This window comes from Planococcus citri, chromosome 5 (genome assembly GCF_950023065.1).
Source record: "Planococcus citri chromosome 5, ihPlaCitr1.1, whole genome shotgun sequence".
Taxonomy (NCBI): Eukaryota; Metazoa; Arthropoda; class Insecta; order Hemiptera; family Pseudococcidae; genus Planococcus; species Planococcus citri.
The window spans coordinates 35,469,754-35,495,344 of NC_088681.1; the positions used below are offsets into that span (position 1 = coordinate 35,469,754).

General features: G+C 35.3%; 1 protein-coding gene across 3 annotated transcripts in view; it reads right to left on the reverse strand.

The window, feature by feature from the left end:
* The window catches only part of Ddr (discoidin domain-containing receptor 2), a 283,685-nt gene that overhangs the window by 239,061 nt on the left and 19,033 nt on the right, over positions 1-25,591 (reverse strand). For all 3 annotated transcript variants that reach the window (XM_065365262.1, XM_065365264.1, XM_065365260.1), the window contains exon 2: positions 11,126-11,233. The gene's annotated coding sequence lies outside the window, so the exon portion shown is untranslated. The remainder of the gene's footprint in view (positions 1-11,125; positions 11,234-25,591) is intronic.

Genomic DNA, 25,591 nt, shown 5'->3' on the forward strand with positions numbered 1-25,591 from the left:
TAGGGTGTAACTTATTTTGCAAAGTTGGAATTTTCTACCTCCCAACCTGAAAAGTTGTTACCTCGGGTGAGAAAATGATTCCCTAATTTTTATTTTTCGCCCATCTGCAGAAAATTTGTGTCGGTAGACCTCCAAATTTAAAAAAATGACCAAAAAAATTAATTTATCAAATTTTTTTACTTTTAAGTCAGAATTTTTCTAAATGATTTCTTTTTCAAGAAAAAAATATTCTCCGGCCCTTCAAACCATATTCGCCCCCCCCCCCCCCCCAGTAAGAGCATCTCAAAATAAATTTTTTGAAAATATCTCATTTCTACATCAGAGTTGTTCTACATAAACCCCTTTTCAAGAAAAAACTTTAGTTGGACCCTCAAAAATGTTTTGGCGAAAGGGTGAGATTTTTAGCAATTTTTGACAAAAAGAGAGACTCAATTTCAGCAAAAGACAGTAAGACTCGAGTGATTTTGAGTTTGACAAAAAGCGAGACTTCTTTTTTTTTTTGGTAGAAAGCAACACTTGGTCAATTTTAGCAGAAATCAGAAAATCAGGACTTTTCAGCAATTTTTTGCAAAAAAAAATAAACTTTCGGCAATTTTCAACAAAAAAGTAAATTTTTGAGGAATTTTTGTAAAAGAAGTGAGGTTTGAAATATTTTATGAAAAACGAGAGTTTTGAGCATTTTACGACACGAAGGGCTAGACTTTTTGGTATTTTTGGTAGAAAACGTGAGAGTTTGGAAATTTTAGCAAAAGGCAGAGCTTCTTATCGGTAACCGTTAAAGAAAAATGTAACAAGTTGAAAAACTTTTAAGAAGCGTATGTAAATTATTCGTTTTATTTTTTCTTCAAGCGATAAGGCAAAATTTTGAGAAATTAAATTTTTGGACCAGAAAACGTATTAAATATTTTATTTAAGTAATTAAAGAGTTGAATCAGTTCCCGGACATTCATCCGAATCCAACATCCCGAACGGAAATTTCCTCGAATACCGAATTCCATTTCCCCGTTCTTTTTTCGGAGACAGAAATATTGAAAAATTGACTGGGGTCTGGGGTTCTATAGTCTCTAAAAGTGATCAAACGCCACCAATTGATTTAGGAAGTGGAAACCAGGGTAAAATCCAAACTTAATATACATTTATGGATAGCAAATTTTTATTTTCATTCAAAAAAAAAAAACAATCCAGAAAATTTAGGATTTGAACTGGTAGAAACGGATTTTGAAAATATTGGACCCGATAGCGACCGAAAGGGCCATATAGACGACAAATTAATCCAGTTTCATAATTGGAAGGCAGCCTACTGAATTTAATTTTAGTTGTTTCTATCAGGGATGGAAAGCTAAAAGATGAAACTTCAGCTTTAGCTTTTGGCTCTTCAAATTAATGAAACTTTCTAATGGCTAGCTTTTAGCTTCCAAAAATCATTGGACATTGGCTTTTATTTAGCTTTTGGCTTTCAGCTTTTTTGGCTTTTAATATTTTCACACATTGCTACAATAATTATAGAAAAGTACACCATGGATATTTTTGAGAAAGGAAAGAGAACATTTTTGGAAAATTTTCGGATTCGAACATCAAAACAAGAGCTTCTATCGTATTCCTTCAAAAGGATTCATTTTTTAAAATGGAATCTTGTTCTTTGAAAATCACTTTTTGTAAACAGAAAAAAGAAAAGTAGGGGAGAAATTTTTTGAAAATTCTTGAAATTTTTCATTCGCTAAACGGAAAGTTTTGAAATTTGACAAATTTTGAATTTTGAGTTACGAGTTTGGCAAATGGAGAATTTGGCAATATTCAATTTTTTTCAAAATTCCACAAAGGAAGGAAAAATATAAATTGAGAATCGGTGCAGAAATTTATAATAAATAAGTTGAAAATGGAATAAATGAACAGGGTTGGAATCAAATTGAGAGAAATATTTTAAAAAATATTAATGAATACTAACTTATAGGGAAAAAAAAGTCAGAATTAAATTGATTTGTATCTACTATAATAAGCAAAAAAAGGACAAACTTGAAAAAAACAAAATAAATGTTTAAAAAGAATGCTGAAAAAATGAAGCTTTTGGCTATAGCTTTTAGCTTTCAAAAATCCCAAACTTCTTTTGGCTTTCAGCTTTTAGCTTTCGGCTAGCTTTCCATCCCTGGGTTTCTATGCCCAATAATTTCCTCAAAATGAGAAATTCCAAAAATCTGCTGAAGGCTTCAAAATTGATCAAACTAGACTCTACCACTAATTGATTTGGGCGGTTGAAAATAAGAGTATAAACTACATTTCAGTTTTCCCCCTCAATTTAATCAAATTATATAGTCGTAAATAATTGGCCAAATTTGAATTTTCGAAAATTTATCAAAAATTGGAAACTCTACTTCGACAAAGGAATTCAATATTTCGTTCGGGTAATTTAAATTTGCGGAATTGGATTCGGGGAAATGAGATTCCGGAAATCGAATTTGAGGAAATGGAATTCGGGGAAATGGGTTTCGGGAAATAGGATTCGGAGAAAATAAGATTCGGGGAAATGTCCGGTAGGTTACCTCATACTTTACTCGGGAATTCACCATTCTACATTTTTTGCAAACAAATCAATATCAAGTAGTTTTAGGCCATTTCATTAGCAACTCCAACGACAACTTTCAAGTTTCAACCGATAGATTTTCAATTTTCCGAATGAAACGATACTCGTGTACTTTAATTGGCATCGTTATATCGGAAAATCATGCACGTATACCATCATTTACTACACTAAATAGCTCACCTGGGAAAACACTTAGAAAGGGTGGTAAGAGAGGAGCCATAGGTACATATAATAACACAGCAAAAACGCAACAGTTTCTACCATTAATTTTGTCGTGGACGAACGGTAGGTAGATGGACGACGAACTACAAATATAAGATAGGATACGAGTAGCCTAGCTTCATGTGTGTGGTCATTTTCCGCCCTCGTCAATAAATATAAAAACTCCTACAGTAATGGCCGCGTATACAACGAATGAAATTCGAAACGGTTTATGTGATAAATTCACGACTGCAACACGCAGGCAGGGTAGATATAGGCTGCACGGTGTCAGCGCGCAAATTTTCTATCCAGAATACACAGATGCTGGGTTACACGTGTCTTTACCTCCGGTTTTCAGGTACCATGTCGGACGTCGAATAGCCAAAAACTATACATCCTAGGCATCTGGTCCAAAACTAATACTTGTAGAGTTTAATATGTAGTATAAGGTAGCAACATATAGGTATACGGATATGGAGCACGACAACGATGGCGAGAGAGAAGACGAGATGTAAGTAGTAATGTAAAAACGATGTCGACTTTGTAACGCGATTAATAATTCGTCCAACGACGGCAACTTTCTGACAGATCAGCGACCGTCTTCTATTTGGCTGTTGTAAATTACAAAGAATCTAACATCAGCGCGATATACTTTGGAAATTACCTCACGAAACGGTTAAAGTCTCTAAAAACAAAGACGAACGATGAGACTTACCGCACGTCAAAACTCCAGGCTATCCCTGCTCGCTTCTTTTCGCATCGTCTTGCCTGATGAATTTTCCAAATGAAAATTCCATCCGGTGAAAAGTTTTATCTATGGTATAAGGGATAAGGGATATGGGAGCTGTCATGTCGTGAGTTTAATTAAACCGGTTGATAGGTTTCATTTTTGGAGTTAATCTTTGACGCATGTTTCGAGTAAGGAAGTAGATCGTCTCGTGTTTCAGATAAATAGGTACCTCTCTACCACTATCTACGTATGTAAAAGCTAGTAAGTACTTTTTTAAGACAAATTTTAATTCAAGTGTATCTCATAGCTAGGTAATAGAACTGAATAGACGAGTTCAAACTGTATAGTTAATTATCTTATGTTTGTCGGTAAATGGCGAATTATCCGCTCGAATTTACTTTTAATCACCCCTACGCGTTTGTAATTAACCGTCACATTCGGTACTGAAAAGTAAACAAAACACTACGATCAAGCGAACTTGCCATCGCAACATTTGCCATTCGGATGCATTGCAGTAGCATTCTGTCGTTATAGGGTATAAAAGGTTGCTTGATTAATTACACGCCACACGAGCTACACTAATTAGACGTACTGCTGAGGCCTGGTCGTGTTGCCTTGCACATCTTATTTATTCGCGACGATGACGACGAAGACGTCTTCATCCAAAAATAACCGCCCTCCACGTCCGGTCTGAAAGGTACGAGTATATTAGCAGCGTTCTACGATATATTGTACATAGATGAAGAGTCAGAGTGAGAAAGAGAGACGAGAAAGACGCATTTGAAAATTCTTCTGACAGCACTTTATTTTTTAAGGGTGTGTTTTGGGACTGAAAATAATCCAAAATTCAAAATAGGTACCTACATAAGTAGATACTAAAAAAATCGTATGAAACGTCAAAAAATGCTCACCAAAAAAAAAAATTAGTCACTTGGAAAATTGATATGGATCATGGCTTCATGAAGAAAATTGAAAAATAGAATCATAAATAAACAAATCAGCGAGTTTTTTCTTACAAATCTACTGATCAATCTAAAAACAGTGATTCTCAATTCATCTATAATTGTAATTTGTACGTATTAAAAGTCCGATCCACAGTAGCCAAACTCACTTAGGAAGTATGTCCCAACCTTGAGCCGACTGACAGAAATCGATGGAAGATCCCACCACACATCACCAGTTGAAATTTCAGGGGCTCAGGCGCGGAGTGGGTCGGTTTGAGGCCCTAGCGGATGCACCGAATGGGACCCTCGAAATTTTACTCCCTCCCAGAATCATTCTCCTACTCACAACTGCACCTCTATTTATACCAAAATAATTGCACAATACCAGGGATGGCGGGGCTGCAGAAGAATCATAATACTGTATTTTATTCCCTTCTTTATAATAACAAGTCCATGTAACTTCCTATACCTTGAAGTGTCCAATTCAACAACTCCTGATTCATTTTTCAAAATTTTCTTAGGGAGAGTATCTCTCATGAAAACACCTCTGAAGTGTGGAATAGCTATAATTTATCAGCGTACCATAAAATATCAAAATTACTCAATGGAGTGTCTTTTTTTTCAGTAATTCTTGTAAAAGCCCATTTCCAGTCAAAGCAGATTCTGATACTTGAATGCGAGCTGTACCTACAGTTAATTTTTTTTTATTAAGTATTCAATTGCAAAAAGAAGTTGACCATAACCTGTCATGAAAAATCTAGAATTTTTTTGAAATGGAGGGGGGTGGTGATGGTGACTGAAAATTTGTCGACTGGTATGAGAAAAAAATACCAATTTAGCCGAGTAAAATGACAATTTTTTCACCGACGTTTTATTCTCCTCATCTGGACCACTATTCCAATCAGAAATCAAGCAAATATTTGATGCAAACCTTCCAAATCGAGCTTGTGAAGAATGCTTCTGCGCACTGCGCAAACTCATCTCTTACCTTACCTCACTTACCACACATAGGTATGATCCAAATGTGAAAGTTATCACCATTCACCCACAATTATTATCATACACATGGTAAGTGGAGTAAGGTAAGAGACGAGTTCGCACAATGTGCAGAAGCATTCTTTACAAGCTCGATTTGGGAGGTTTGCATCAAAATGTACCATTGGAATAGCGGTCCAGATGAGGAGAATGAAAGATCGATGGATTTTTAAACATAAAATGCCAGTTTTGCCAATGAGTTGGGTTCATTAAAAAAATAGTTTTTTTTCATTTTTGAATTTATGGAAGTTTAAAACTGGGATTTTCTTTAGTTTAGAGATACTATTGGCTTGGGCGAAGCAAGGGCAAAAGATTTCAAAAATTCTGCTTTTAAGATGTAAACAACAACGTTTTAAAAATTTGTTTATTTCTTTTGATTCAAAATTTTAGAATTTGAATGCTGGGTTTTTTAACGTTTTAATTTTGAAAATGAAAAGTAAAGTAAACAGACCAGAGTGAAGCAAAGGCAAAAGCTTGTTTTGAGAAGTAAAAAGACAAGGTGTTTTCAGGTGAAAAGTATGGTTTTTGGCTTGAACATTTCTTAAATTTTGAATGAAATGATATTTTTTTAAAGGTCAATTTGAAAATAAAAACACAGGAGCCCAAACGAGGCAATAGCGAAAGTTTTCAAAAATTTGTATTCTTAGAGATAAAAAGTGATGTTTTTGTTTTTTTTTTTTGAAAAATGAGTATTTTTTACTGCCTAGGTACCTATATAATTTTAAAATTTGAATATTAGATGATTAAAAATTTCAATTTTGAAATAAAAGAAAAGCAAATAGGCCTGAGTGCAACGAGATCACAAGCTTACGAAAACTCATGTTTAGAGAGAGTTGTCTCAAGGCACCTGGGAATCGCCAGTCAACATAATGTGCTAGTCCGCTCCAGGCTGAAATTCATTTTTTAATTTTCGGGGAATTTTTAAAAATTCAAATTTGGGCCAGAATTGGGGGAAAAATTGAAATGAAAATTTACCAAACCGACCTAGAAAGCTGCGTCTTATTTTCGTGAAATTTGAATTTTTAAAATGTACCTGAAATTCTAGCTGATATTTATTTTTGAGTACTCTATCAATTCTTCTCTGTCGGGCTCAGAAAATTTTGTGCTACTTGAGATACGTTTCCTAAACTTCAGAGAAATCATCACCAAAAAGAGTACAAAAAACATGATTCATCTCGCTCGGAATCCCCGAACCTTTACACGATTTCACATGGTCTGTATGAGCTCGCAAATCAATCGAGCCAACGGTAGGATCTACCGTCGACTTGGAAGCGCCCACAGCGGGACAAAACATTAATTTCGAGCGGGACCCGGGAAACCTCTTTTATCTAATAATCGATCGAAATTAATCGTCGAGGAGAAGCCGAGTACGAAGATATATGGTACGGTTTGCTGTGGTGTAGTATGGTAACTGAACCACACAAATCAATCGTCAGTCTGATCGGTCGTCATCCCAGGAGTCTTCAGACATATCCTCGTACATGCCGCGTTTTTCTTCTTGTCGGCTTTTATAATACGCGTGTATCACGCGGCGATCGTCGATCAGCGATCGGCGCTTGTGCTCAAATATTCGGAACCGCAAGTGCTTTCTTGTTTCTTTGCATTCGCAGTCTACTTATACAACGTAAGGTACCTATATCTAACTATACCTTTCGATTTCATTTTTTTCAGCTTTTTATTTTAATTAGAATAAACTGCGCGAAACGGTAATAAAAATCGCCGACCGATACCAAAAGATCGTAAATCACCATTGCAAGATTGGTTTATATGTTTCAACACGCAGCACGTTGTTCCTATCAAATTATTACATAGTCGCTATTATAGTCACGTCTTTTAGGTTACCCCCTGTGGATTGAGACTGGAACTTCTTCGGCTATATGCTGAGCTGCTGTTAACCGATATACGGGCGTTACCGGAAGCTGTATACACACATAAACAGAAAACCTAGCAGTACTTAATGTTTACAGTGATTTAAACTTTATTTCTTGTATTCGTTTTGCTGCGTGATTTTTTTCCTATAGCTACCACTCTCTGATTCTTTGTTTCTTTCGGGTGAAAAAGTTGAAATCAAGAATTACAATTCGAACCGGACGCCAGTCTAGAAACGCCACAAACTCCAACAAGGCTGTAAATTTTTACACGAGCTGATGCCAAGGTATCATTCAGCATACGAGAATATTATAAATCGCGGCTGGAATCTTTTTACGATGGCATTTTCATTTTTATAATCGTCGTCGTTGCGATGATACATTGATTTAACTCGTGTGTGGCGATGATTTTGCTACCATGCTTACGCTTGTGTTCGGGAGGACTCCCATACAAATTTGCTGCTTCGCTCGCAATAACCATCAATGTGTTTAATTAAACGGTTATTTATTGCAAATTCAGTGCCAAGAAGTGCTAAAATCAATTAGGTATTTTTCTCTCCTTGAGAAAACCTGTTTGCGGAAAGGCATTAAAGAGTATAGGAGTCACTTACCTCCGTTTCAAAACTACAATTTTTTTTCACTCTCACAGGTGGATTTTTTCAAAAACTACTTGTCCCTAATTTTAAGATAATTTTGGGTTCTGAGATGATTCCTCACTGCAGATCTTGTCCAAGCCAGAGCTTGTAGAAGGGTCATTCCACGTCAATTGGACCAAGAAGTGGTAGGTGGGTTAGGCGATTTTTTTTGAAATTTCTCCTGTGGAAAGACCTTCCGAAGGGATGACCAATGGCGCAAATCACAGCCCTCTAGCCCATTTTTGAAGGCAGCCAGGGGGTGTCAAAGTTTTCAGTGAACCTAAAATATCAACCATTTCAGCAGTGGATTACTCGATAACCGCGATACCTACCAATATGGAACTTTTTTCCATAGTTAGAGGTTTTGAAAGGATTTTTGGTGATATCATATAAATCAGTGTTGCCACTTTTTTTTTGTACTAAAAATTAGCTCAAAAAGTTTCAAAACGTAGTTTTCATATCATTCCAACTCTCAAAAATTCTGAAAAAAATATATTATGGACAACTGTTCATGCTGAACTACATATTAAAAAATTGGGATGGTAACTTGTCGCAAAGTCGATTTAAAAAAATTTAAACTTTGCAAAAAAATGCGTTTTTTTTTATTTAAAACATGAAAAAAAGTTTTGATTGGTAAAGTTGACCCATTTGACTCCTATTTTTACGTATCCGTTGAAAAAGTTGAAAAAACCCCTTCACTCGGTGAAATTAACTCATCACAAAAAAATCCAAATTCGAAAAAATTCAAAAAATAAACTTTCAATTTTTTTGCTGTGAGTGTGATCTTTATCAACATTCTCATTAAATACGTCAGAAAGCGGTCAAAATAAGACAACTGAATAAATTTTAAATTTTTTTGATGTTTGGAATTGAAAATTGAATTTTTTTGATTTTTTATTGTTTTGTGATGAGTTAATTTCACCGAGTGAAGGGGTCATCCCTTCTGTCTTTCCACAGGAGAAATTTCAAAAAAAATCGCCTAACCCACCTACCACTCCTTGGTCCAATTGACGTGGAATGACCCAGAAGTTTTCTGTTCTGTCGAATTTCAACTGCATAATTTCTCTGTAGCATCCATCTTCACTCTCACTTCAAAAACAGCCTCTGAGGCTCTGAGCTCCATATCAAGATTCGAATCACGAATCAGATCAGAAATGTCGTGATTTCATTCGTGATTCGAATCATTTTTTTTTTAACAGTCGTCATTTTTTACTCCATGATCCCTCGTACATTTTTTGAGGAGGGGGGGGGGGGTCCCAGTCCCTACCAATCTGGTGAAATAAACGTGACGTGGAAATTTCTTTTCTAAAAAATCAAGAAAATTTGAATTCAAACTTGCCCAAGGTTTACGCGTTTTCTTCTCACCAACACCCCACCATTTTCACTTATACCTTTCAACTTGATTGATTTCAAATCGAATTATGATAATTCATTCAACCGGAAGTACACGAGTTGCAATCTAGTAAACAAGTAGGCAAAGGTATGCAAAGCTCTCGTGTAACATTACTCGCGAACGCTTTATTACAGGAGCCTATTCGATTGATATACGAGAATGGTGTCGGTCATTTAACGACGAAATTACTTATGGAAAAGGAAATACACAGACACACGTATGGTCTAGCTAGGGCATGTATCGATAATGAAATTATAACAGGGCACTTGAGAAAGATACCAGTAACGTAGGCGTAGGCGGACACATTAATATGCGTTATGTACTTTAGCATACACTTATAGGTAAAAGGCAGATCAGTGGAATATTATTATGCACAAATATACCTATACGAAACGCGAAACACCGAAACGAATTTTCACCTCAGTTATTTGGGAAATTAAACCCCAGAAGCGTGTGGTGCACGGTTTCAGTTTACGGTATCGCTGACGTCGCGAGCCTCGCCGCGTCGCCTTTAAAAAAACATGTAATTTTACGATTTAAAAATAAAACCGCAGGTAAAAACTAAACACGGTGCACAAGTTACACAAACCATTAATCTTCGATGATGGGCGTGTTACAGAGAGTCAGCCCCGAAGGTGTACGATACCGTAATCGATTTTTTTTTTTAGAAGCTGACGGAAAACATTAGTTGATTACTAGTACACTCCACGACAACGACGACGAGCAAAAGTGGCCAGAAATTTTTCATTTTTACAGCCTGTTTTTCTTATACTTGTAATAAAGAAAAGCTCACCTGTTCCCTGCTGTGAAAAATCAACCATGGTGAACTTATGGATGAAAATGTGGCTCCTGATGTCTCGAATTCGAGAAAAAGGGAATTAATTTTCACGATCTACTCTCATATTTTGATGGAACTTGACATTTATGAAATAGCATCATTTTCAACACCTTATAAAATCCAAAATTTCAAACGCTGGTGTACTTATCAATTTGTTTACAATTTTTTGAAATTTAAATTGGGATTGAATTTTGGCAGGAAAATAGAGAATTTCATCTCAAATATCTGCAGTTGAATACCTTTTCATAACTACAAATCTGAGAACTTCGAATCCAGCCAAATCACATCAAATAAAACTGACTCAAAAATTATAAAAATTGTTCCATATAAAAAAACAGAGAATAAAGAACAGATACGCCATAACAAAGTTCAGTCACCCCCTCCCCCTCGCCATCCCCAGGATAAAAATTACACTTCTACATCAACATCAGCCGTATCAATTTTCACTCATTTATCACCAAAAGCAGTATGCCACTTCGCCATAGATAGGTCTAAATAAGTAGGAGGCTCAGATTGGCAAACATTTGTTTTGAAAAAAAAAACTACCTCAGCTCCGTACAAAGTACAATGATAGGGAAGCAGCGGTACAGGTGACACGGCTGGTCGCAAACTATGCGTAATATTTTTCTTTATTTAATTTAAGCCAACAAAGCATAACGCTAGATTTTCTTCTGGCGAATATTTTTTTTCTTCTTATTCTTTCATTATTAATAGCCGGCGATGGAAATTATACGTTGAAATTCGCGCCATTTTTCCCTGCCACGTTTTTCCCTTTGTAAGTGGATTTTAATTAATTGAAGATGAAAAAAGAACGGAAGTTCTTCTCTTATTATTTTGTAAAGCTATTTAATTTTCTTTATGATGGTAACTTTTAAATTACATTTTATAAAATTTGATATTTACCCGGTCTTCTTCTGAGCGTTCACTTCGCTCTACTGTTTTTCACGGCTGACAGTATTTTTTCGGCAAAACTTTCCCGCAGTTTGTTCTACGCTTCTTTTTTTCCGGTTTCTGAAAATTTAACGTCAGAGTTATGAGATTTTGTACATTACAACACTCGAACCAGTTTTTTTTACAAAATCTTTCTGGTAGGTAAAAGACGTAAGGCTAGTAAGGCACAGTACCATACATTATTTCCCCAATTTGAATATACATAATGCCTACTACTACATGCCACAAGTTGAGTACATTATTTTGGTTTTGGAGGTAATATTGTATGGTATCGTAGGTAGAATACTTATACACCTCCGTATGACTTAATTTTACCAGATTTTCATTCAAAAAAAGACGTAAATATCACTCATTCGTGTACCGGATGAACGAATCCGTTCGTATCGTACACGAACGTTGAACTTTATGATGGGTCTGCGACCGGGCGCGATCGTATATAATCAATCTTTTTCACTTGTACATGTCGGTTCCTCTTTCCAAAGGGTGGTCGAATTACCGCCTGCACGATGGGGTATTTGTGTGTGTGTGCTGGAGTTTTCGACGAAAAATGATGGTATTTTCCCAAAGCACGCGAACCGTGTATAAGGAATGATCGCGTTTTCTGGGTTTGGGTGGATTTACCTCGTATTCGTAGATTTGTATATACTGATTCGATGGAAATCACACGTTGAAGAATGACCTTCGTATTACGATCAGACGTCTCTTCACTCCCTCATAGATAGGTTAACTTCATATTGTACTTGTATGAAACTGAACACTTAGGTAGGGTCTATTGGAAAAAGTACTTAAGAGGTAAGTATATGAGGTATGGTATCGATATCTAGTTGTTTATTGAAGTTATCACTATAAGTATCTAGGTAATGACGAAAAAACATTTGAAAATTTTCAAACAATAGACCAACACCATTAATGATAAGCGAAAGAACACATATGGCATCTTCCTGCTGACAATACATTGAATTAAATACCCGTTTGGATTCGGTTTTTAAAAGCGTTGAAATTTAATTGTGTAGTAATGCGTTGGTTATTCAATTGAATATTGATACGAATGTGTGCTACGTGGACAGGAAGAGAGCAAGGGTAATTAGTGAAGGCGATAATGTGTGGCGTTTATCGATTCACGCAGGCAGGTTGCACGATGACGATGAGGTTTGATTTTTATTTCAATTCGGTGCTTTTTATTTTTCCACCATAGAGTTGGATATACGAGCTGTCCGGAGGTTGATGATCTTTGGTTTGTTTGAAATTTGAACGTGACTACGATTGAAAAGACAAGTATGAAGAATGAAGATGTATTCATGGCAGGATAGGTAGTAGGTGTCTCAAGAAAATATAGGTATGTTTGGGGAAAAGGAAGTGACACACTGAAAAAAAAAAACTGATGCCATAAAAACCAACAGATGAATCAGAAAATTATGACGAAAAACATTCCTTACACACACCCAAAATATGACCATTTCATTTAAATTAAATCACCATAAATGACGAAATAATCCTCCCACCCCCCTCTGTAGATCAAATAAGTGGGTACAAAAAAAGTCATACGTATACTTATAGTCCAGTCATTAAAGAAATTTTTACAGGAAAAATGAATATCAAACAGATCTTTCGCAGACATTGTTCACAGTGGTACCCTCAACAACATACTGAAAGTCCTCGCCTCTACGGGGTCCGGAACCCCCTTAAAGGGGGGGTGGGACCTCCCCCAATTTCAGTTTTTTGCCATTTTCTCCCCCCGCATTGCATTTTAGCGAAAAATATGCAATACATAAGAGAATCTACGTCAAATTTCCGATCTAATGACGTATCAACTTTCCTTGTAGGTTCAAGGGGGGTGGAACCACAACCATTTAAAAAAGGGGGGTTTCCTGAAAAATACATGAAGGATATAGGCGCCTATGGGGGGTGAAATGGTCCCCGAAAGCGTTCGAGTTGATATTAGCATGGAAGGTGTATACCATTGAGAAACTTCCGCGTGAAAAATTTCAGATCCACACCCCCTCCCCTTTTTGGTGGACGCCCCTTTTTTGACACTTCAATAACACTTTTCTCAGCCCCATTTTAACCGATTTTGAAAATTTTTGAGTATGTTATGTATATCCTTATTAGGTATCCCCACAAAAATTTTCAACGCCTTCCCCTCATATTTACCCCTCAAAATGGCGTTTTTTTCATTTTTTTATGCCTATTAAGAATCAAGATTGCAAGGTACAATTTTAGAAACACGTTTTTTGGATGTATTTTTGACCCCCAAACATCATGTACTTTTTTCGAAATTTTTGCTTTGGTGCGCCGCGCTGAAAAGTTGAAAAAATGTGTCTTAACCGGTTGGGGGGGGGGGGTGAAATGAGAATTTTGGGAAACATGAATATCAATGAGTAGGGTGTCGTTTTCTTATGATTCGATACCGCTGATCACGAATATGACGTCAGATTTTGTTTAACACTCACACAGCCCCTCCGGAGCCCTCAGCCCCCTCCTGAATTTCCACTATTTTTGAAGTTAGGCTACTTTAACAACATATGGAATATGACGTACTGTCTAAAAAAAACTTGAGGGAATTGGTTGTAGTTTATAAATAAATGGGTAATTCTCAAGAAAAGGTCAGTTTTGATAATATGCATTATTTTGAAAAACAAAAATCATTTTTTTCAAGGAGGAATCATTTGCATAAGTGTCTCACATCCCTTTTCTAGTGTTGGCCTCAATTCAATCCCCCGCACTATTGCCCCTGGACCCCCTCCCCCCTCCCCAAATAGCAATAATTAGGATTCGACCCTCATCGATGTGTAATACGTCGGTTGATATGTTTTCGAGGTTGTAGTACATATTCGAATCGGGAGTTATTTTTTCTAAATTTTGCTTGTATTATTGTGTTATATGTCGACTAGCGTGATTGTCCTTCGGCTTCAATCTCAACGTATTTTCGTTTCCAGCCTTACTTTCGGGACATTATCTGATTTTTAACACGTAATAAAAGTGTACCTACTTATCATGTAAAATAACTTCCCTTTCTCAATTATCGTTTTTGGCGGGTTCATTTTAGTAAATGAAAACACAAGCTGAAGGACACAGATTTTTCTAATCTGAATATCAAAACTTCAGAGATAAGTACGATCAGAGCGAGCTGTTACGTATTACGTAGGTTTTCAAAATTACAGTGTGGGGTATCATTTCTATGAGAACAGTGAACCAGTGCAACCACCCACCAGAAAAAAATGTTGGATTGGCAAGCTAGCAAAAATAATTAAAAATTGCTCTAAAATTGACGCAAAAACTGTATGACAATTTTCAAAAATGTGAAATGTGAGCTTCCTATGGACTGATTAAGATTGCAATTTGCACAATAATATACCTTTGTGTTCTATGATAATGAGAATGTGCCAATTTTTCACCAAAAAAATGAAGTTCATGACACTTCATAATATTTATTCTCAGAAACATGGCGTGTGACAGGCAAAGTCAAAGGACATTTCGATACTGTAATACACAGACGTGCTATGTCCTTTTCATAACAGTGGGACACTTATGCAAATGATTCCCACTTGAAAAAAATGATTTTTGTTTTTCAAAATTATGCATATTATCAAAACTGATCTTTTCTTGAGAATTACCCATTTATTTATAAACTACAACCAATTCCCTCAAGTTTTTTTTAGACAGTACGTCATATTCCATATGTTGTTAAAGTAGCCTAACTTCAAAAATAGTGGAAATTCAGGAGGGGGCTGAGGGCTTCGGAGGGGCTGTGTGGGTGTAGCAGAAAATCTGACGTCATATTCGTACTCAGCAGTATCGAATCGTAAGAAAACGACATCAAAATCATCAAAGTAAGTTTATTTTTAAAATATCCAAAATTGTGGTGGGGGCTGACTGCTGAGGGCTCCGGAGGGGCTGTGTGAGTGTTAAACAAAATCTGACGTCATATTCGTGATCAGCGGTATCGAATCATAAGAAAACGACACCCTACTCATTGATATTCATGTTTCCCAAAATTCTCATTTCACCCCCCCCCAACCGGTTAAGACACATTTTTTCAACTTTTCAGCGCGGCGCACCAAAGCAAAAATTTCGAAAAAAGTACATGATGTTTGGGGGTCAAAAATACATCCAAAAAACGTGTTTCTAAAATTGTACCTTGCAATCTTGATTCTTAATAGGCATAAAAAAATGAAAAAAACGCCATTTTGAGGGGTAAATATGAGGGGAAGGCGTTGAAAATTTTTGTGGGGATACCTAATAAGGATATACATAACATACTCAAAAATTTTCAAAATCGGTTAAAATGGGGCTGAGAAAAGTGTTATTGAAGTGTCAAAAAAGGGGCGTCCACCAAAAAGGGGAGGGGGTGTGGATCTGAAATTTTTCACGCGGAAGTTTCTCAATGGTATACACCTTCCATGCTAATATCAACTCGAACGCTTTCGGGGACCATTTCACCCCCCATAGGCGCCTATATCCTTCATGTATTTTTCAGGAAACCCCCCTTTTTTAAATGGTTGTGGTTCCACCCCCCTTGAACCTACAAGGAAAGTTGATACGTCATTAGATCGGAAATTTGACGTAGATTCTCTTATGTATTGCATATTTTTCGCTAAAATGCAATGCGGGGGGAGAAAATGGCAAAAAACTGAAATTGGGGGAGGTCCCACCCCCCTTTAAGGGTGTTCCGGACCCCGTAGCGGCGAGGACTTTTAGTATGTTGTTGAGGGGACCACTGTGAACAATGTCTGCGAAAGATCTGTTTGATATTCATTTTTCCCGTAGATAGGACAAAATTGGTCTTTAATGACTGGACTATTACAAAATTTTAATCCAATTACATCTCTCCAAATCTAAAATGTTAGCAAAACCTGATCAAATAATTTTTGATAATTCATTTTTGTAAGTTCAACAAACCCTCATAAAATTCTCTCCAAAAATTATTGAAATCTTTTTTTCCAAAACTTTTACTGACAGCTCTTCTAGTTTCCAGATGAACGATTTCCAGCACTGAAAAAATTATGAAAATGATCGAAAATGCACAAGTAGGGCTACAAAAATAAGTACGTAGATATGCCATTTATTAGCATTTTTTTTTTTGCAGAAATACTTATCATGAAAATTATTCTGCACTTTCAAAAATAAATTGAAAAATAAAATCAAAAAAATTGTAGAAAAATGCCTACATATTCGTATATTTTTGAAATAATATGAAAATTCATTTAAAATTTGCAAGATAAGCTATTATTGACACAGAATTTTGATGAGTTTTCATTTTTTCAAATAAACGTTATTGAATGCAATTTTTGTTAGGTAACATTTGAACAAGTTTTTAATATTCAACAAAATGTTTTTGTGAGATTTTTCAAAAACTTTTATTGTTCAATAAACTTCATGAACTTAATAATGTATGTAAGTACATACAAAAACGTTATAAAAAAAAATTACTAAAAAATTTTCAAAAATTCCTTGACACAAGATTGAAAAAATTTTAGAGAATATTTTGAAGTTGGCAATAAAAATATCCCAAAAACTGGTGAAAAAATTTGAAAAAAACTTTTCCATACCTAGCTAGATTTTTAGATCAATGTTATCATTCGAAATTTTAATGAATTTTTAAATATTTTTTTGTCTTTCAATTAAGTACGTATGGAACTATTCGCAAGACGTTCATCAACAGCAAATTCATTTGTACATAGGTACCTACTCAATTTGATTCTAATAACTTTTACCTCATACCTCAACGAATTTCAAACAAAAAAAATTAAGCTGAAATTCTATCAAATTTTCTCATATTTTTAAAAAATTTATAGAAAAAAATTTTCGAACATATTTTGCATTTGACAGCCAAAATATCGCAAAAACTTGTTTGAAAAAAAATAAAAAATAAAAAAAATGTTGTTAAATGGAAACAAAAACAAATTTGTCAAAAATTCATGGGAACAAAATTGAGAAAAAAAATACTTCAAAAATTGATTAAAACAGCATTGATTTCAACACGTTTTTATTGCATTTTTCAACGAATCTGATCAAATTAAGAAAAAATGTCATAAAATTTGCTGACTAATTTTCCAAAACTTACCTATCATACTAAAGAAATAGACAAGATTTTTGAGATTGTTTTGAAGTCGAGAAACGTAATATCTCAAAAATTAATTTAAATTTTGAAAAAAAAACTTGTTGATTGGACACAGAATTTCCATAAATTTTTGGATTCTTAACGAGTTGACCAATAAATTGAAAATATTGAAAAATTATTCCATTAGACTTCCATTCTTCCAAACCAAAGCTCGATTTTGTAAACAACGGGGGGGGGGGCAGGGAGGACTGCCCTATTACATTGGATTGGCTTCATCTATAGAGTAGGAAAATGAATCACTTAATCTTCCAGAGTTTTCCCAGCCAGCTTGTTTCATAGAAATCTCAACGCTCCTCAACAGACACTTTTTATAATTACTTACATTAAAAATTTCATCAACTCAAAAGTCCATAAAAAATACATACTTATAAGAATCCAATTTAATTGGAAAAATCGAATAAAATTCAATACCATCGTCCCAATACGATAACTCAAACGATGAGAAAATTATACAAAAGCTCTTCAGCTACGAGTACGAATACAGAACCGGAGGCGGTAGATAGGAAAATTCATATGCTGGAGAAAAATATATAGGCGGCAGTGGCCAAACATGGGGTAACATATTTCATCTATGTAAGTGTACTTGGGAAAGAAAATTGAGACGTTTGGAAAAAGTACCCATAAAGACAATGGGTATGGTATAAATTACCCTTTTTAGCTTTGGTGTGTGGCGGAACAAACAGCTAGAAAAAATGGTTGGTCAATTCGCGAAGGCGAAAAATGCCCCCGTTACGATAAAATATTCCAGATATGCCATTGGCTATTCGATAATTTCGCGTTATATCGTCGAACACCCATAAACATTATTTAAACATGGTGAGTAATATGGATGATTTTTTTTTCTCAAGCATAGACCCATTGTGGTGTCTAGACACGATACGGTTTCTTTTTCCTCCGCTCAGCATAGCTGATGTGGTTTTTTGCTCGGTGGACTTTTGCTCTCTTTTTTCTGGTTGCTATCGTATTTCTCGAAAAGGCTAATTATGTCGAGCGCGTTAAACGAATATAAATGTTTGGTTTGGTATTTGGCGACTGTATCGAGGGAATTACTCGTAAGACTTGAGGATCCTTTCGAGTAACGTAGTTTAGATGGCATGGCACGGTGGCACAGTACTATAAAGTCGTATTATACTATAAGCTGCAGTGTGAAGTGTAAATTGAATTAGGTTCAGTTTTGAATTAATGTCGATTTACGTGCGTTTTCGTCGCAGTAGGTGGTTAACGGGCGAAATATAAACGACGACAGCCATAAAGGGACAAGGAGAAGAGAGATTGTATTGCCAAGAGGGAAAAAAGAACGGAAAAACCACGATGGCCATTTGTCAATATTGTAGTGTATGCGTATCGTATCGCTACTCGTAGATAGAGGTATGTCAATTCTGCGATACGTACGCTTCAATCATCGGATAACGAAGAAGCTATTTAAATAGAAAAGATACATTTCTCTTCATTAAAGTCAAAATGTCACCGTCTTGACGAATGAGGTAAACACCCAAAATGCCCAAGTACACTACACATACTTACATAACAAGCTGCAGCTACACATTAGGTATTGTAGACAAATATTGTACCTAAAATACATGCACATTAGGGCAGAAGGACGAGAGGGGATGGTGTATCTTCCATGGCTGTTGCAGATGCTTTGTATGCGTCGATAGAGACGCCCACCAACCGAAACATTGAAGCAGAAATTAGTGATGGCGAAATGTTGTTAACAAATTGGTACAGATTTAGTCTACATGGGAGGGATCTCAATTGACTGACAAATTTTTGAATCAAACAGACAAACATTGAAAGAACATTTTAAAAAACGCCACCAGACAGATTTCCAGAAGCTGGATTTCATTTTTTGTTGATTTTTTAAAATTCAAAGATCAGCTTCCAGTGAAAAAATCAAAATTTGATCAAATTGGGGTAGAAGCTGAAATTTGAGTCATCTCCCATCTTCAGGCTCTCAAATTGATCAGCGACAGTTTCGAGCTTTTCTGAGCTTCCAACGGATTCCTTGAATTTTCAAAAAAATCCATAGAAAGGATCCAAACAAATAAATTATTGTTCTTTCCCAATAAATTCCAATTCAAGAAATCAATTGAAATTATGTTTTACAGCAATTAATAAGAGAGAAAAATTGAAAAATTTGCTATAGAAGCTCCAACTGCTTGAAAGTATCATAAGAGAGATGGGAGCAAGAGTCAAAAAGTCTAAAAAAAAATTTCTACTCCAATTTGTCTGTAAGGGTTCAGCTCAAAGTAAACTACAATATTAATACTTGCATAAAATTCTTAATTTTGAGCTACAAAATTACTCGTCGTGCATTCGTTTAAGAGCGAATTTTCAAATCTGCAGCAACTGAGCTGACTAATAGATCTCGTACTTCAAAATTTCATATAAAATGTCATTGACCATGTACACCAGGTCAGCATATAGGGTGAGTCGCCATCACAGCAGGAAAAATCAGATCCGACGAGGCGACGAAACGTTGATATAACAAATTGATACAGATTTAACGTATTAATGCGATACGAAGATTAAAAACAGGCTATCGTCGTGTACCGTAAAGGACATAGGAGCAACGCAGCGTGCAAAAGGCAGAAAATTTTCTAATATTTCGGCGCCGTTGTCGTCGATTGCCTCGTAATAAGCGCCATGGTCATTTCGATGCTCGCGTGTGAAAACACGACACGACAATACGAATAGCATCACATAAATAACCCAACCGTTATGTTGTATTTTCCACCACTAAAGTGTTTACATACAAAAATTGTCGAGCTGAAAATACATAGACGACAATTTTATTTACGACTGGACGCCGAATGGAAATGAAATTTAGCACGTTTTAGTTGCTAATTTGCTTGTATAGTCGTTAGTTTTTTTTTCTTTTTTTATCGATCACAACGAACCAGCTTTTTAATGGATTCGCGAGGAAGGCTACGAAAAAAAAAAAAAAAGGCCCAGCGACAATTTAACGTGAGAATAATGGAAATTTACGTTTTTCCGACGAAAATTAACGGTAGGTACTTTTAAAAAGCGTATATTTTTTAAAGCTCGCCCGACACAAGACCCGAAATAGTGGCGTCGTGTTGAGGTGGGACTGCTGGGAATTTTTGCTACGCTAGGATTTCGGAAAAAATATATCACCGCTGAGTATACGCGCGTAGATTGAAGTTTAAATGCCCTTGAAAATGTACGACTACGTTATGGTCTTTTAGCTTGTTCACTGCTCTCTTGATCCCTATTTTTCGGCGGCTTAAATTATAAAACTCGAGATCAAAGCGGTACCTAAATCTGACAAATGGCAAAACGAGCGAAATTAAAAGTCATCAGTGTCACGGTCAAATATTATGCATTTTTCATACCCTCTTTCTCATCGGCTTTTTTCTCTTTTTTTTTTAATTCTTTCTTTTTGACAGTTTTATTTACAAAAGAGTTTCGTGCTCTTTGTTGTCATTTTGTGATGAATCATTTCAGGAGGTCTTTTCAACGAGTATGGTTTAGGATCGTACGTGGTGTTGATCTTTTTTTTTTCATCTTTCGTCTGCTTTAGCCTGCTGATGAATGTTTGATGAATCCAATATGTTTAGGATTTACGTGCTTATATGTATTGATAAAGAGGTGGCAGATAAGTACACCTAAAGTCTGACTCCCCTTTTGAAATTTTTGCTCATGTTGCTGCTGAATTTTCACCTTTGATGTTTACTTTTTTCAAAGGATTTGTGATAGAAAAATATCCACTTTCCAAAATGTTTTTAACCCCACCCCTCTCTCCCTGAAAACCCGATTTTTTTTTCTTTTTTCTTTTTTCTTATACAGAAATTAGAGGAGAAGGTAGAAATATGGACCCCCTCTAGCTTTTTGGCCTTAAAGGGTAGAAAAAATTATCAAAAATTTTTTTCGAATATACGATTCAAAAGGCCAAAGACTCTAGTATATTGTGTAAAAAATTTTTTTTATTGTTGAAAACTCACGGAGAAATTTGAAATTTAGAAAAGTGACATAAAGTGGTACAAATATAGTCGAGGGTACAAATATGGGCCCCCTCAAAAAATGTATGAAAATTGTACAAAAATTTATTTAAAGATGTTTTTCGATGCTTTGGACTTGTCTTCTTTGTTAATAACACCTTTCTCGACATTCTAAAAAATATTGAAGCAAAATTAGGTAATTAGAAAAATTTAGGGGTCCATATTCATACCCATGCAAAAAATCAGCTCAGTTTATGAAAAATGAAAAAAATTATGAAAATCAGCTGAAGTAAAGACAAGTATGAAAGTATATTATTTTGAAAGTACTCATTGTAAGCTACTTACTTCGCTAATAATTTTTTTTCCAAACTTTATTTGAAGTTGATGAATTACCGAATGAAAAACTTGTAAAATTTTCCATTGGGAAGGAAATAATGCGCAAAAAAAACAATTTCTGATGAGAGACATCCAAGTTTGTATGGATCCGAAATAAGTACCTACTTGGATCATTGATACTACACTACTAGTATAATTTTTAGTACCCAGTATGACCGTAGCGCTAGTAGTTGTACTCTAAACCATGGGGGGGGGTCCATATTTGTACCTGGGTCCATAATTGTACCTTCTTCTCTACCTGTAGACAATTTACCAAAAAAAAAAATCGACCTGTAAATTCATCAAAGAAAAATTACCAGTAATTTACCAAACAATTACCAGTAATTTACCAAACAATTACCAGTAATTTACCAAACAATTACCAGTAATTTACCAAACAAGTACCAGTAATTTACCAAACAAGTACCAGTAATTTACCAAACAATTACCAGTAATTTACCAAACAATTACCAGTAATTTACCAAACAATTATTAGTAATTTACCAAAAAAATTACCAGTAATTTACCAAAAAATTATCAGTAGATCACCAAAAAATCACCCGTAATTTACCAAAAAATCACCCGTAATTTACCAAAAAATCACCCGTAATTTACCAAAAAATTACCTGTAAATTTTTCTAAGACAGATTACCAGTAATTACCATAAAAATCACCAGGAATGTCCATCTGAAGGGGAAAAGAAAGGAAAAGAGAAGGTGCAGGATTCTATAGTAAAGTAAAATTTTGAAAATTTGCTCAAAATTTCTTAAATGTACCCATATTCACTCAAATCTTTTCATACAAAAAAAAAATTACGAGTTCTTAGTAAATTTCTCTATTCTTCTGAAATTTAGTTCAACTTGTATGTATTATATGCAGTGAAATCTGTCTCACGTATGTACGAGTACTTAGCATTCATTTCTAATTTCCACGTAAACCTATTTTTAGATCAATTATTATGACTTTTCGACCATTTTCTCCATTCTTAATTGCAACTTGGAGTCTTGGAAGCTTGTTTCACGTCTATGGCTTATTTTAAAACCTCGGATTCCTACCTAATTCAAAACTGATGAGCTTTACACGCCTATAGAACTCCTACAACGGTGTTTTTTCTCGCGTTTTTTTTTGTCAAACAGAAGGGAAAAAGCCGAACACACGAGCGCAAATAAAGTTTTCTTTTTTTAAAGTACAAGTGAACGTTACAAAGTGATAAATTTTAATTAGTGGTTGTATTCTGGCGAGCTGGCGTATAGATAGTTTAGAAGTTTGACATGTTTATTTCTTTAATACGTAACGTATATATATATTCGGCGTGGAATTAACACGTTTCTTTTATTTTATAGGCCGTGTACGGGAATAAATAATGGACCTTAGGTCTTGCAAGCATACCGCATCAAGCGTGTGTTGCGTTTTAGGAAAACATTTCCAACGGATATATTTTTTATTAGGTAGGTATACGTATAGTCGAAAGGATAGGGACCCTCGACGTACCGTAAGAGTAAGGAAAAATACATACCTGATACCGATGATCGCGTTTAAATTGAAAGTGACGTGAGACGAAATCGAATAATGTTGAATATTTTTCGCCGTTTAAGAAAAGCACTTGGTGGCATTTTTTTTCCCGTACTCCGAAGTGTGGGATAAGTATAAGGGTGCGAGATACACACACAGTCTACAGTCGCTTCAGCAACCGGAGATAGTTTTAAATTGATACGTTTTAATACTGCTGCGAGAGTAGGACGGTGTGAGGTGTTTATTTGATTTGGTTCCAGCCAAGATATTGTGAGACGAGCGAGGCGTTTCGAGATGAGAAAATCGACTTAATATGAAGCGAAATACTTTACGTATATTTATTCGATGGTATACATAATAAAATAGATCAATGTATCGGTGTCTGCGTTCAAGTGCACGGGTTTATCTATCTGTAAGTGTATTTCGAAACCACGCCTAAACGATTAGATTCTTTGATTTGGTTGATATTTTGTTCGATATTAAAAATACTATGTGGTATATGGTGAGTAAGCCAAAAACATACATATACGTCTCATATAGTTGTTCACATATCATTCGATTTATTTAGTGCTTCACGCGAGCCAATAAGTAAATATTGATACGAGCATAGATCGAAGCCTGTGTCCTGTCATATAGTACGATATCATACCTTTACTTCTATACCTTATAGATGATTAGGAGATAGGTGGAATGACACGCGTATCGCATACACTTTACCTACTTTCGATACAAGATTACCCATGTGAGAGATTTTACTTTTTTACTACCTTACCTTCTAAATTATGAAACAAATTCAAAGGTGTGACTAACCAGCAACGGCGAAAACACAACTGCTGTGTTTAGTATTCATCGATGTCGAAAATAAGTTGTCATTTGTCGTTATAACCAAGCTTATTAGATGGCTCAAAGGTGATGGGAGATGGTATGTGTAGCCATAGGGCAACATATTATGTATGCGATTGGCTGATCTGTTCTTATGGTCTCTGTTGGAGTTGAATATTATACGCATATGGTTGAAATGACCCAGTGATTTTAATTACGATAAAAGAATTCGAAGCGTGGCAATGTTTGGCGAAAGTTGGCTCGAGTTTGGATACATTCATACCATTGGGCAGGTAGAAGCGAATGTGTCCAGAAATGATATAAATTTGATTTTCAAAAATTCACTAAAACTCAAAATATGCAATTTAGAACCTCAAATTTTGGCTCTTTCACTCGATGAAATAGACTCATCACAAAAAAAATCAAAATTCAAAAAAATTCAATTTTCAATTCTAAACATAAATTGTTTAAAAAATTTATTCAGTTGTATTATGTTGACCTCTTTCTGACGCATTTTATGAAAAAGTTACACTCATAGCAAAAAAAAATTAAAATTCGTTTAATTTCATATGATCGGAAAATGAGTAGTTTCCTAGACAGTTTTGTGGTTGGAAAATACGTCTTTAACGCATCTATCAAAACAAGTGCGGAAAGTAGTTACTTTCCTCCCTAGGGAGGAAAGCAACTGTTTTCCGCATATGTTTACAAATTCGAAATTAACAATTTTTTAAAATTTCAGCATTTATTTTCCTCTCATATGAAATTAAAATAGTATACGCGACAGGATTGGACAGTAACGCGATTAACTTGTGCGATTTAAGTCACTCGGCTTCGCCTCGCTCCTTAAACTTCGCACTCGTTAATCGCATACTTTCCGCTCCTGTCACGTAATATACTATTATTTTTTCAATTCACTCAGAATTTTGATTTTTTTGTGATGAGTTTATTTCATCGAGTGAAAGGGTTTTCTCAACTTTTTCAACGAATACCTAAAAATAGGGGTCAAATAGCTCAACTTCATCAATCAAAACTTGTTTTCATGTTTTAAATCAAAAAATCGCATTTTTTCGCAAACTTTCAATTTTTTAAAATCGATTTCACGAAATAATTCCATCCCAATTTTTTAATATATTATTGGTCAGCATAAAAAGTGGTCCATAATATATTTTTTTCAGAATTTTTGAGAGTTGGAACGATATGAAAACTACGTTTTGAAACTTTTCGAGCTAATTTTTCGTACGAAAAAAAGTGGCAACACTGAGTTTTATGATATCACCAAAAGGCCTTTCAAAACCTCTAACTACTGGAAAGGTTCCATTTTGCTTGGTATCGCGGTTATCGAGTAATCCACTGCTGAAATAGATGATATTTCAAGTTCACTGAAAACTTTGACACCCCCTAGCAGCCTTTTAAAAAGGGCCAGAGGGCTGCGATTTGCGCCATTGGTCGTCCCTTTGAAAGGTCTTTCCACAGGAAAAATTCCAAAAAAATCGCCGACCCCCCCCCCTAACTACTCGTGGTCGAATTGACGTAGAATGGCCCCTATACCTATTGATATATTTTTGCATGCTCTTTCCATTTAGCTTCATCTGATTCAAAAATTCTTCACTAGATTTGGAAATCTCC